The sequence below is a fragment of the Macaca mulatta genome, chromosome 18 (genome assembly GCF_049350105.2).
Source record: "Macaca mulatta isolate MMU2019108-1 chromosome 18, T2T-MMU8v2.0, whole genome shotgun sequence".
NCBI classification, from domain to species: Eukaryota; Metazoa; Chordata; class Mammalia; order Primates; family Cercopithecidae; genus Macaca; species Macaca mulatta.
The window spans coordinates 67,488,940-67,500,418 of NC_133423.1; the positions used below are offsets into that span (position 1 = coordinate 67,488,940).

General features: G+C 42.6%; 1 long non-coding RNA gene across 1 annotated transcript in view; it reads right to left on the bottom strand.

Moving 5' to 3' along the window:
* LOC144336602 (uncharacterized) overlaps positions 1 to 10,642 on the bottom strand; it is a 36,387-nt gene extending 25,745 nt beyond the window's left edge. The window contains exons 1-3 of the long non-coding RNA XR_013408497.1: positions 10,546 to 10,642; positions 6,102 to 6,151; positions 5,191 to 5,733 (exon numbers count right to left, since the gene is read on the bottom strand). This is a non-coding gene — a long non-coding RNA (uncharacterized LOC144336602). The remainder of the gene's footprint in view (positions 1 to 5,190; positions 5,734 to 6,101; positions 6,152 to 10,545) is intronic.
* Between the last annotated feature and the right edge of the window lie 837 nt (positions 10,643 to 11,479).

Sequence of the window (11,479 nt, forward strand, 5' to 3'; positions counted from 1 at the left end):
ATTCAAGATGGATTAGAGACTTAAATGTTAGACCTAATACCATAAAAATCCTAGAGGAAAACCTAGGTAGTACCATTCAGGACATAGGCATGGGCAAAGACTTCATGTCTAAAACACCAAAAGCAACAGCAGCAAAAGCCAAAATTGACAAATGGGATCTCATTAAACTAAAGAGCTTCTGCACAGCAAAAGAAACTACCATCAGAGTGAACAGGCAACCTACAGAATGGGAGAAAATTTTTGCAATCTACTCATCTGACAAAGGGCTAATATCCAGAACCTACAAAGAACTCAAACAAATTTATAAGAAAAAAACAAACAACCCCATCAAAAAGTGGGCAAAGGATATGAACAGACATTTCTCAAAAGAAGACATTCATACAGCCAACAGACACATGAAAAAATGCTCATCATCACTGGCCATCAAAGAAATGCAAATCAAAACCACAATGAGATACCATCTCACACCAGTTAGAATGGCCATCATTAAAAAGTCAGGAAACAACAGGTGCTGGAGAGGATGTGGAGAAATAGGAACACTTTTACACTGTTGGTGGGACTGTAAACTAGTTCAACCATTATGGAAAACAGTATGGCGATTCCTCAAGGATCTAGAACTAGATGTACCATATGACCCAGCCATCCCATTACTGGGTATATACCCAAAGGATTATAAACTATGCTACTATAAAGACACATGCACACGTATGTTTATTGCGGCACTATTCACAATAGCAAAGACTTGGAATCAACCCAAATGTCCATCAGTGACAGATTGGATTAAGAAAATGTGGCACATATACACCATGGAATACTATGCAGCCATCAAAAAGGATGAGTTTGTGTCCTTTGTAGGGACATGGATGCAGCTGGAAACCATCATTCTTAGCAAACTATCACAAGAACAGAAAACCAAACACCGCATGTTCTCACTCATAGGTGGGAACTGAACAATGAGATCACTTGGACTCAGGAAGGGGAACATCACACACCAGGGCCTATCATGGGGAGGGGGGAGGGGGGAGGGATTGCATTGGGAGTTATACCTGATGTAAATGACGAGTTGATGGGTGCAGCACACCAACAAGGCACAAGTATACATATGTAACAAACCTGCACGTTATGCACATGTACCCTACAACTTAAAGTATAATAATAATAAATAAATTTTAAAAAAAAAGATAATTAGAGCCCGAGATAGGAACTTAGTTATGAAGAGAGAAATATGTTCAAGGAAAAGGAGAAAAGAGTAAGAGAAGGAAAGGGGAACTGGAAGAAGACCTAAGGTACTCTCTAGGAGAATAAGAACTTTCTAATGTCTCGTAGTTTGGTGAAAGTTTGGATGAGAGTTTTCAAGAGATAAAAAAAAAAAAAAAAAAAAAAACAAAAAAAAAAAAACAAAAAAAAAACTCCATTTGTCTTGTTTAATGGAATGAAATGTCAGAGAGGTGACCTGCGCTAAAAGATAAGAGGAAGTGAGAAATGTGTTTATGGCTATGTAACATGTGGCTTTTCTAGTCAGAAATAAATGTCAGAAAGGTCACAACCTATTTGCCTAAGTTGGGCACCAATATTATTTCTGTACTGGTCAACAAGGAACCACCTTGTACTCAATATCTGTGACAATACCTGGAAGAATCTGTGGATGCTGGACTTTATGAAGACAATAAAAAAATTAACTGAAATGACTGCACTGATGAAATGAGAACTATATGGGGTAAACCATGAAATATAATTATATGCAAGAAATCATACATGAATCTATACTGGGGTTCTGCTATCAAGTTCTAGTTATTCTTCATTAAAAGAGTGGTTAAAAAACAAATTGAAACAAAACAAAAAACCTCATGGATGGTTGTGGATAATACTAGAGTATTTGTTCTGATTTGGTTGGGATTTATTGTCTTCTCGAATAGTCCAGGTGCTTCTAAGCGTCTTGAATGCATTCCACGTGGTTTTTAGCCCGCGGAAGTCTGTATTGCAATCATTGCAAAGTCCTGGGTTCTGAGCCTGGTAATTTAGACGGGGAGGAAGAAAATCTAAGGTATTTCTTTCCTCTCTTTCTGCTTCAGGTGGCATTCCTGCCATCTCCTTTGCAGTCCCAGATCCTTGGTGCAGGCCTGCCCTCTGTGACCTTACTTGCCATCAGACAGCATCTGGGTTCTGGAAACACCACTACCTCCCTCAAACCTTCAAGTCCTAGAGGTTTCCTGTTGTTGTAAATCTCTGATTTGCTTTCCTGCCATTTTTTATGTGTGTGTTTTGTTTTTGTTAACTCTTCCAACACTTTTATAATCAGTACCCCATATAAAATTCCCTCCATTGAGGTGATGTGAGCTCTGTTTCTCTGGCCGGATTCTAGTTGAATGAGGCACTTATTAGTTGCAGAAAATAATTAGACAGTATATGTGATTTTTTTTGTGTAAAAAAGAACAAGGACTATGCTAATTTATTGCTAAACAGCATTTGTCCTTCTCACTTTAAAATATCTGCAGCCAGTTAATTATTAGTAGAGAGTGGTTTCCCTCTACTTTGTGGAGGGTCTCTAGTCTGACTATGCTGTAGAGAAGATGTGTCTCCATTGCTCCTTCCGTAGGAAGAATAACTTCTAGCAAGGACCAAGGCTCAAGACGCATCCCTCATTGAACAGAAACATAGAGTCCGTGGCAGTTCCTGTGAATCACTGTTAAAACCCTCCGTGGTCATAGCAGATTGGGATCTTAGTGTCTCACCAGTTCATCCTCATGGTAGGCACAGGTGAAAGCAAGGTTGGCCCAGAAGCCACTCAGGTGACTTGTGAGCAAAGAAAGAGGCAATTTCTCAATGAAAAATTATGGGGGAAAGAAAAATACAAGAGACCCACATACAGGAACTGAGGACATTTTGAGGCCCCAGCAGAGCTGAAGAAGTTGACCCCCTGAAAGAAAGATGTGTCAGAGTTTGCAGTGAGTTAGGAAAGGATAATTTTCAAGAGCCGTTTTATTAAGGAATCCCGGAGGACACACACACACACACACACACACACACACACGAAATGAGAAGTGATGATTAGAGGGCCACATTCAATAATTCAGTTCAATAAACACTTTTAGAAACACCTTCTCTATGCTAGAGACTGTGCATCTGGTTCAGGGAATAGGGAGAAATAAATGTAACTGTTTCTGCCCTCATGAAGTAAATAAAAACTGGGTTGAAAGGAATCACAAAGAATTAGGTGAAAGAATACAGATGGTGCATAACATATTGTAGAAGTCAAGGTGTGAAAAAGAGAGATGAACTAAGGCAGAAAACTAAGGCAAATATGGATATGATAAAGGCTTTAGAGAACCACAGAAAATAGAAGCTTTGATTCCTAGCGGCGAGACGGACTAGGTCAGGTAGCAAGTTTCTAACTTTTGACTCTGACATGTTTTGCACATTTTTAGGAAGTCAGATGTTTCTTTTTGCCTCTGTAGCCACTCTTTTAGAGCATCTTGCTATAACTTTAAATGGAAAGAGATGTGGAGAAACATACACACAAAGAACTGGCCTGTTTGGGGCTCACAAATTCATGATTTGCTCACTCCTGTAATCCCAGCACTTTAGAACGGCCAAGGCAGGTGGATCACCTGAGGTCAGGAGTTTGAGACCAGCCTGGCCAACATCGTAAAACCTCGTCTCTACTAAAAATACAAAAATCAGCCAGGTGCGGTGGTGGGTGCCTGTAATCCCAGCTACTCGGGAGGCTGAGGCAACATAATTGCTTGAACCTGGGAGGGGGAGGTTGCAGTAAGCCGAGATCACACCACTGCACTCCAGTCTGGGCGACAGAGTGAGATTGGGTCTCAAAAAAAACAAAACAAAAAACCTCAAGTTTTGTCCCCTGGAAAAAAAAAATCAAGAAAATCCTCATGTCCACTAGCTATTCTGTGCTCTTGGGCACGCACTTCATATTGACTTTGTCGGTAATTAGAGTTAGCTCTACATGGAAATTGTGTGTATTTATCAAGGACTGAACAGAATAGAATTTACTTTTTAGTACATAGGCACGGTAGGTCACCATCTCCATAAAACTCTGGTTTGCTTTGTGTGTAGATTTTAGAGATTTAATTCTTAATTGTGAGTTTCTGTATTTTGCAAGTTCCTTTTCCTAATGTGAGGGCCTTTTGCATGTAGTTTTCATAGACTATTTTATCACATATTTATATACTTAGGAGTTACTAGTTTAATGAGGCAATAAAAATAAATCATGTAATCATGTGTTTATAAGGCTTAATGACAGACCTTCATATATACAGACACAATTATGACATATAATCTTATTATAAAATTTCTGCTTAAAATTTCAAGAGAAAAAGAATTTTCCCCTTGAGTTTCAATGTCTCGGGTGTTTTCAGATTTACTTGGCAAATTGCTAAAATGAGTATATCTGCTTTTGAGACTCAGTAAATGAGAATTTTGAAGAACACAGTGTGTGAATGTTCGATTTTCAACTTATTTTTAATTTATATAGCTAAAAAAATGACAGAACTTTCTTTATATTGAAATTCACTCCTACTTGACATAATACAAAATATCAAGCTCACATTGTCTAGAGTGAATTTTTGTTATTTATTTACTTATTTGAGACAAGATCTTTCTCTGTCACCAAGGCTGAAGTTCAATAGTGCTATCACGGCTCACTGCAGCCTTGACCTCCAGGGTTCAAGCAATCCTCCTGCCTCAACCTCCTGAGTAGCTGAGACAACAGGCGGGAGCCGCTACACCCAGCTAATTTTGTGGGTTTTTTGTTTTTGTTTTTGTTTGTAGAGACAGGGTCTCACTATGTTGCCCAGGCTGGTCCTGAATTCCTGGGCTCAAGTGATCCTCCCACCTCAGCCTCCCAAAGTACTGGGATTACAGGCATAAGCCAGCACACCCGGCTGTGAATTTTCGTTATCTGAGTTAATAGTTGGGACGGGATAGCTCCTTCTCTCCTCCTAATTGAGACTCTTTGGGAATTCGGCTTTGCTTTCACTTAAGCCTGGGCTATAAAACAAGAGCATATGACCATCACAGCAACCACAGCAATAATAACAGGAGCTACCCTGTGTTCAGCATTTACCCATTCCAGGCACTGTGTTTTAAGCACATATTCTCCCAAGCCTCCGAGAGTTCAAGGTTTATACAAGTGGCAGAGTGGCTCACCGGACGCAGTTCTGACCAACTCACCGTTACGCCTGTACCGTGGATGAGCTCGTGTGGTACTGCTTCGTGATTCTCAGACAGCCCCAGTGTTTACTTCTCATTCTGGAATCGGTATTTAACATTCTCAGCACAGGAATGCCAAGTGAAGTCTCATTTCTTCAGTGGCTGACTCCCCTCAGCCTGGTGAAGGCCTTTGTTGAAGCTTGTTGACTCTGAAGGGAATTTGCCTGTGTGGGGGCTTTCAGGGAGTAGAGACAAGGGGCACCAGCAGCCTGTGTGCAGGACGCTGTGAGGATGTAGACGGTGAAGATGTCCCCAGATCCATGGCCAGAGATGACAGCATCCGGTTCTCTTTGAGACTATCTTTGGCTCTCGGTGAAATGCACTTGCCTAATTGCGGGATACTAAAGCCCACACCATCACAGAGGGTACAGTCCAATCCCCATTGTTCCTCAGGAAGCAGCCGTGTAGTTAGCACCATGACGCTTCCTTTAAATCACAGCTGCATTATGTCAAATAGAATTTGTCAGCCATCAGCCAGCTGAATGCAGTAATTGATCATTATTCCTTGAGAAAGGTAAAAAAAAAGCAACAATTAAAAAAGCCATGAGAGAATTTATTACAGCAAATAGGGTAGGAATTCTCCAAAACCGTTTCATCAAGTTAACTAGAAGGAGACAGAGAGAAATATAGAAATGGTACTTTAGGTTCTTCATTGATTTGCTCTAAGGCAGAGCCCTGGAAAAAAAAAGAAAAACACTGATCAATCCAGAGAGGGCTCTGCTCTGCTAGATGCCCCGTCAACAGCCCCCTGCAAATGGCAGCATATTAATTGCAGTGGTGTTTGCTGTGAATGAATTTCTTTAATGTTCATTCATTCATTTATTTGTTAATTCATTATTAAGTGTGTTGTTCAATAAAAGCAGCTATATCACCTGGCTTCTGCTGCATTGGTTCAGCCAGCACGGCAAACGCTGAACTGCCTCTGAAAACAGAAAAAAAAGACACATTGAATTTTCTTACAGTTGTAGATTGGGGTGTAATATCAATAACTTTAATGGAAGCAGAGTTGGTGCCCTGATAGGAGCCCTGCTGCTCCTCAAATAAATGGCTTGGCTCCACCTCAGCATTTATCTGCCAGGGCTCGGCTTTATCAGGGCACCAACTCAGATTCCATTAATGTTATCTCTTAATTAGCTATGCGATTAACCTGTGTTACTCCTGCACGATAATGAGTCGAAGACAGAACCAGAGAAGTTCAGCTGCCTTATAATTCCCTCTCTAGAAGCCAAATCATTCTGGAAACCATTCCAGGAAAAAAAAAAAAAAATCAAAGCAGTTCTGATTCGTTCTTCACTTGGATACAAGGGCGAATTTTGCGCTCTTTGGAGAAGGCAGTCGGGATTTGGGATTTTAGCTAACATTTACGATAGTTACGTGGTACCCGACACTCTTCTAGCGCTTTCTATTGATTACCTCATTTAATCTTCATAGCAGGTCTATAGGGCATGTCCTATGGTTACCCCCACTTTACAGAGAAGGAAATTGAGATGCAAAGAGGTCAAATAACTGTGTTTCAAGGTCACACACGTGAAAGATGACCGGAGCCAGGATCCGAAGGGAGGCAAGAGGCAGGAAGCCTGGGCACCCAGCCATTGCTCTGGGATCCTGAGTACGGGAACCATCAGAGAGCAGCAAACGCAGCCCCCACACCAGCTTTGAGGCGGATGGTCAGAGCCCCCAGGACATCTTCCTCCCACAGGGCACCTCTGCGGCAGGAGCGCTCCCAGCTGCGCGCGGCTGAGAGGAGCCCTCTGTGCTTAGATTTTCTGCCTGTAGAAATTTGCTCTCCAGCACATCTCAGGGGAACTGGGGCTTGCACTGGTGGACTTGGATGGCCCCGAGCAAAATGTAAAGATGGAAAAATACCCTGGCTTGCCTGTCTCTCCCGTCTGCTTTCTGTGTCCTTTGTCCCCTCAAAGCCAGATCCCATCCCCGCCACCGCCCTCTTCCTCCCCTGCCCTGCCTCCTCCCATGCACACCGTGCAGGCCCTCTTTTCTGCTGAAGTTACCAAAATCACCAGAACTGTACTGTCTGGACAAACAAAATGGAAGAGATCCTGACCTCATTGACACTGTCACTGGTAGAGACCTAGGCAACAGCACTTCCTTCTCCTTGGTTCCCTCCCCTAGCCCTTCCCTGCCTCCCTTCTCTGCTCTGAGTCAATGGGAGAAGCAGGGAGGTGAATAAACTTTTTAATCTAAACCTCCTGCTGGTGGGGAGAGCAGGCCCTTCATGAAGCCCCCAAATTGCATTACTACATTCCCTGCCCCGGCCTCATGAAACCAGACCACGGTAGCCTAAGACAACATGGAGATTTGCCCTGGCTGGAGAGAGAAGAGGCACTTCCTGCCCACCACCCTGTCCCCTCCTCTCATTCCCTGCTACTCTACAGCCTTCACCCTCCTACCCAGTGAAATCTCACAAAGCAGTGTTTTCAAATAATGTTTAGTAGTTGAACTCCTTTTTAGACCATTCATTTCCTGTTTCTGCCCCCAGAATATGCCATCCCTACACTTCCTAAACCACTTCTAGAATCCCAGGGCCTCTTGTTATTTGCAACTTTCCCTATTAGGATCAGACCATAAGGCTGGGCTCGGTGGCTCCCACCTGTAATTCTAGCCCTTTGGGAGGCCAAAGCGGGTGGATCACCGGAGGCCAGGAGTCTGAGACCAGCTTGCCTAACATGGCAAAACCCTGTCTCTACTAAAAATACAAAAATTAGCCAGGTGTGGTGGCACACGCCTGTAGTCCCAGCTACTCTGGAGGCTGAGGCACAAGGATCACTGGAACCGAAGAGGTGGAGGCTGCAGTGAGCTGAGATCGCACCACTGCACTCCAACCTGGGTGACAGGGTGAGACTCTGTCTCAAAAACAAACAAACAAAAAAACAAAGATCAGACTATAATATTATAGATCAGTTTATTACATATAAAGTTTAGATGAGAGGAAAGAAAAATCCACAATGTGATGATAAGTGTCTGGATGTTCCATTTTGTGGATTGATGTCAAAGTGGAGTCCTTTAAGATGCCAAAGTCGTAGATATGAGTGAGCAATTCTATATATAAGTAGGTTTGCCTTGAAGTGCATTGCTTATAGATGATTGCTGTGGTGTTTCTTAACATAAAATATAACAATTAGAAGTAAGAATCTTTTGGAGCCATATTTAAAAAATAACCATCATACAAGTTTTTGTTGTTGTTCTTAGAAAATATACAACAGTTCTGCTAGGAATTTAACTGGAGTATCTCTCCATTGCCTTCTCCTACTTTTGTTCCCAGACTGGGAAAATGACAACAATTTCTATTTTACAATCTATACATTGTAGCCTTCTAGGCAAATCCAGAAAACACTACTTATGTGGGAATTAAAGCAGGAAGAAAAGATGAAGATGAAGAAAAGGAGGATAGGGAGGAGAAGAAAGAAGCTGCCTTCATCACATATAGAGAATATCACAGACAAAAGGCACCGCAGTTCACATTTTACTTCCATTTCAAAAAAGGGATGGGATAGAGAGGGAGGGTAGACACGTTTGACTACATGGTCAGGACAGACCAAATTCATTCCTATTCAGGTAATGGGGAATTTTGAGTAAGGTAAATGTTGCCTGTCTGATATTTACATAGGGCATTAAAACTTGCAAATCTCTCGTGTGTGTGTTTTTTTCCCAAAGACTCAAAGACCAGTTTATCATCGAAAACTTGCTTTATTTTCAAAATGATGTCTGCCTAGGTGAATGCATTTTCTCTGAGAGTTCGAGTTTGTCTTTAAGGCAACATTAATGACTGATGGTGAGTCATCCCGTTTTGTGGCTTGTACAGTAGTTTATATTTATGCAAGAGCTTAAAATTCAACTTTGAGCTATGTCCACAGCAAGGAAGAACAATTAGTAAATTCATTAATTATGCTTTTGTGTACACTTTTATTCTCAAGACTAATTATTTGTTTAAATTATTTTTCCTCTATCAGAAGTGTTACTACATGGAAATATTTCAGCTTAGGTTTCTGGTATGAAATATAAGGTTTAAGATGTTCCGACGTTCTTACAAAATGTAATCAGCTTTCATTTGCTAATGACAGGCACTCATAGTGGAGCCTTTTATTTAAGCAAATGAGCAATTAGTTTGGGGAATAAAAGTGTACAAGGAATAGTGATTCATGGTGCTGCTTATCCTTCCTCCCTGATGTGGACAATGGACATCTTCCATGTTTGACTTTTAAATATAATCAAACTCTGGTGTACCATAAGTTGGAACCATGCAGTTTTATGCAGAGCAATGCTATAAAAGAAACACATCAGTTGCCAAGCCAATATGCTAGTGCACATAATAAAAGTGGGGGTTTCAGACTTTGTGGAGAGGAAGGAAAACCTCCTCCTCCTCCTCCTCCTCCTGTTTCTAAATTCTGCATGTGTCTGGGCTGTAGCTATAAGATGAACCAGCTGCTGCTGGAGCGGATACCTCTCAGTGCACACAGTTCCAGGTGTGTGCCCTGAAAAAAGATTGATGACTTAGTATAAGCACAGCCAGTTTCCTCCACCAGGTACAAGGGAGGGACGGCGGAACACATCAACAGCCAGCCGTCCCTTCTTGTGTCTTCCCAGCCTGGCTCAATCCTCTGGGAGCTGCACAGTCCAGAACACGCATCAGGAGAAAGACGATAAGGACTCACTCAAGGCCTGAGTCCTGGTGCTGTGCTAGGCTCGTGACCAATAGATTTCATCACCACCACCTCCGGAGGAGGTGGCATTGTTATTCCCATTTCTCAGAAGAGGAAATGAAAGCTCAGAACCTAGAGTGGAACTCAGAACTGTGTGCCATAGGACACGCTTCACTCATTCACTTACTCATCCATTCAACAAATATTTACTGAGAGCAAATTACAAGCCTGGGGATACAGCAGTAAGCAAATTAAAGATTCTTACCTTCGAAGACTTTAGCGATACATAGATGAATTGACACTATTCTAGTGAGAAATATTTGTCGAATGAAGTTTGGACAAATGCAGCCCAGGCCTATACCAATATTATTATTGTATCATCATCACTACCATCTCACAACCACATATATGTCCCCACTGTGGTTTTCACTCCAAGAGAAAAAAAGCCAAGGACATATTATCAAGCCTCCAACAGGGAGAAGCAGGAAGTCTGTAGCTCCACCCTGACTGCCCCGGTTCTATCAGGGGCCAGGGTATCAAAGGTGGCCATGGTGGGCTGTGGATTCATTTCCTCCTCCCTCATTCAGGAAAGACTACAGTAGGAAGTGACTGTAAACCCCATGGCCCGGGGAGGGTGGACTCTAGAATGTGTTTTTACCATCTCTGCAGGAAGACAGAGCTTCTCCCGCCGACGAAGCCAGGAACGGATGCTGCCAGCCCCAGATATCAGGGAGAACAGAGGTGATTTTCAGGCTGAAAATACAGAGAAGGAAGATCTGTGTGTAACTCCACAGGGGCTGGTTTGTTTTTTAAACGCTTGTATTCTGAATCTGGCCACACTGTAAAATCTGTTTGGATCATCACAGGAATTACAGATGGGAAGGACCTATGAGGTCATCTCTCCCAGCACTGCCTGTGGAGGATTCATCTCCACACAATACTCTAGGAGCACTTTTTCCAGCCTGGTTTAGATGTCCCGGAGGAACACGCTTCCGCCCTGTCCCTCAGGAGCCAATTCCAAAATCCACACGCAGTACGTTTTAGACTAAAGATGTGGCCTGGGTGGGGGTCTGTTTTTAATTATCCAAAGCACTGAACAGAAGCCTGGTGTCATAAAAAATTGCTGAGGGCCCTCTCCTGCTTTTCCCTATGGTGCCTTCCCACCCTGCGAGGCTGCACACTCAACTGGGAGGCACCAGCCCCGTGGCAGGGTTTCAGAGCTCATGGGAGGTGCCAGGTGGCGGGACTGACGCAGCTCAGCAGGGTGTGCCATGGGTCTTGGGTTGGCCAATCATCCTAAGCACACGCAACCAGGGAAACAATGCTTTCTAAACCAAGCTGTTGTTCCTGCAGCCTCACACGAGGCTTTTTCTAAATCCAGCCTTCCTGTCTAACACCCTTCCTAGACTTAGGGGTAATCATTTATGGACCCAAAGATTTCACTGCAAGATGTTCGTCACAGTGTTGTTTATGACTGTGAAAAGTTCAAAACCAGTCTTCGTGCCCAGTGATAGAATACTGGTTAAACAAATCATGAACAAACCGTATAATGTATAGAACATTATGAAGTCATTACAAATACTGCCTCAGGG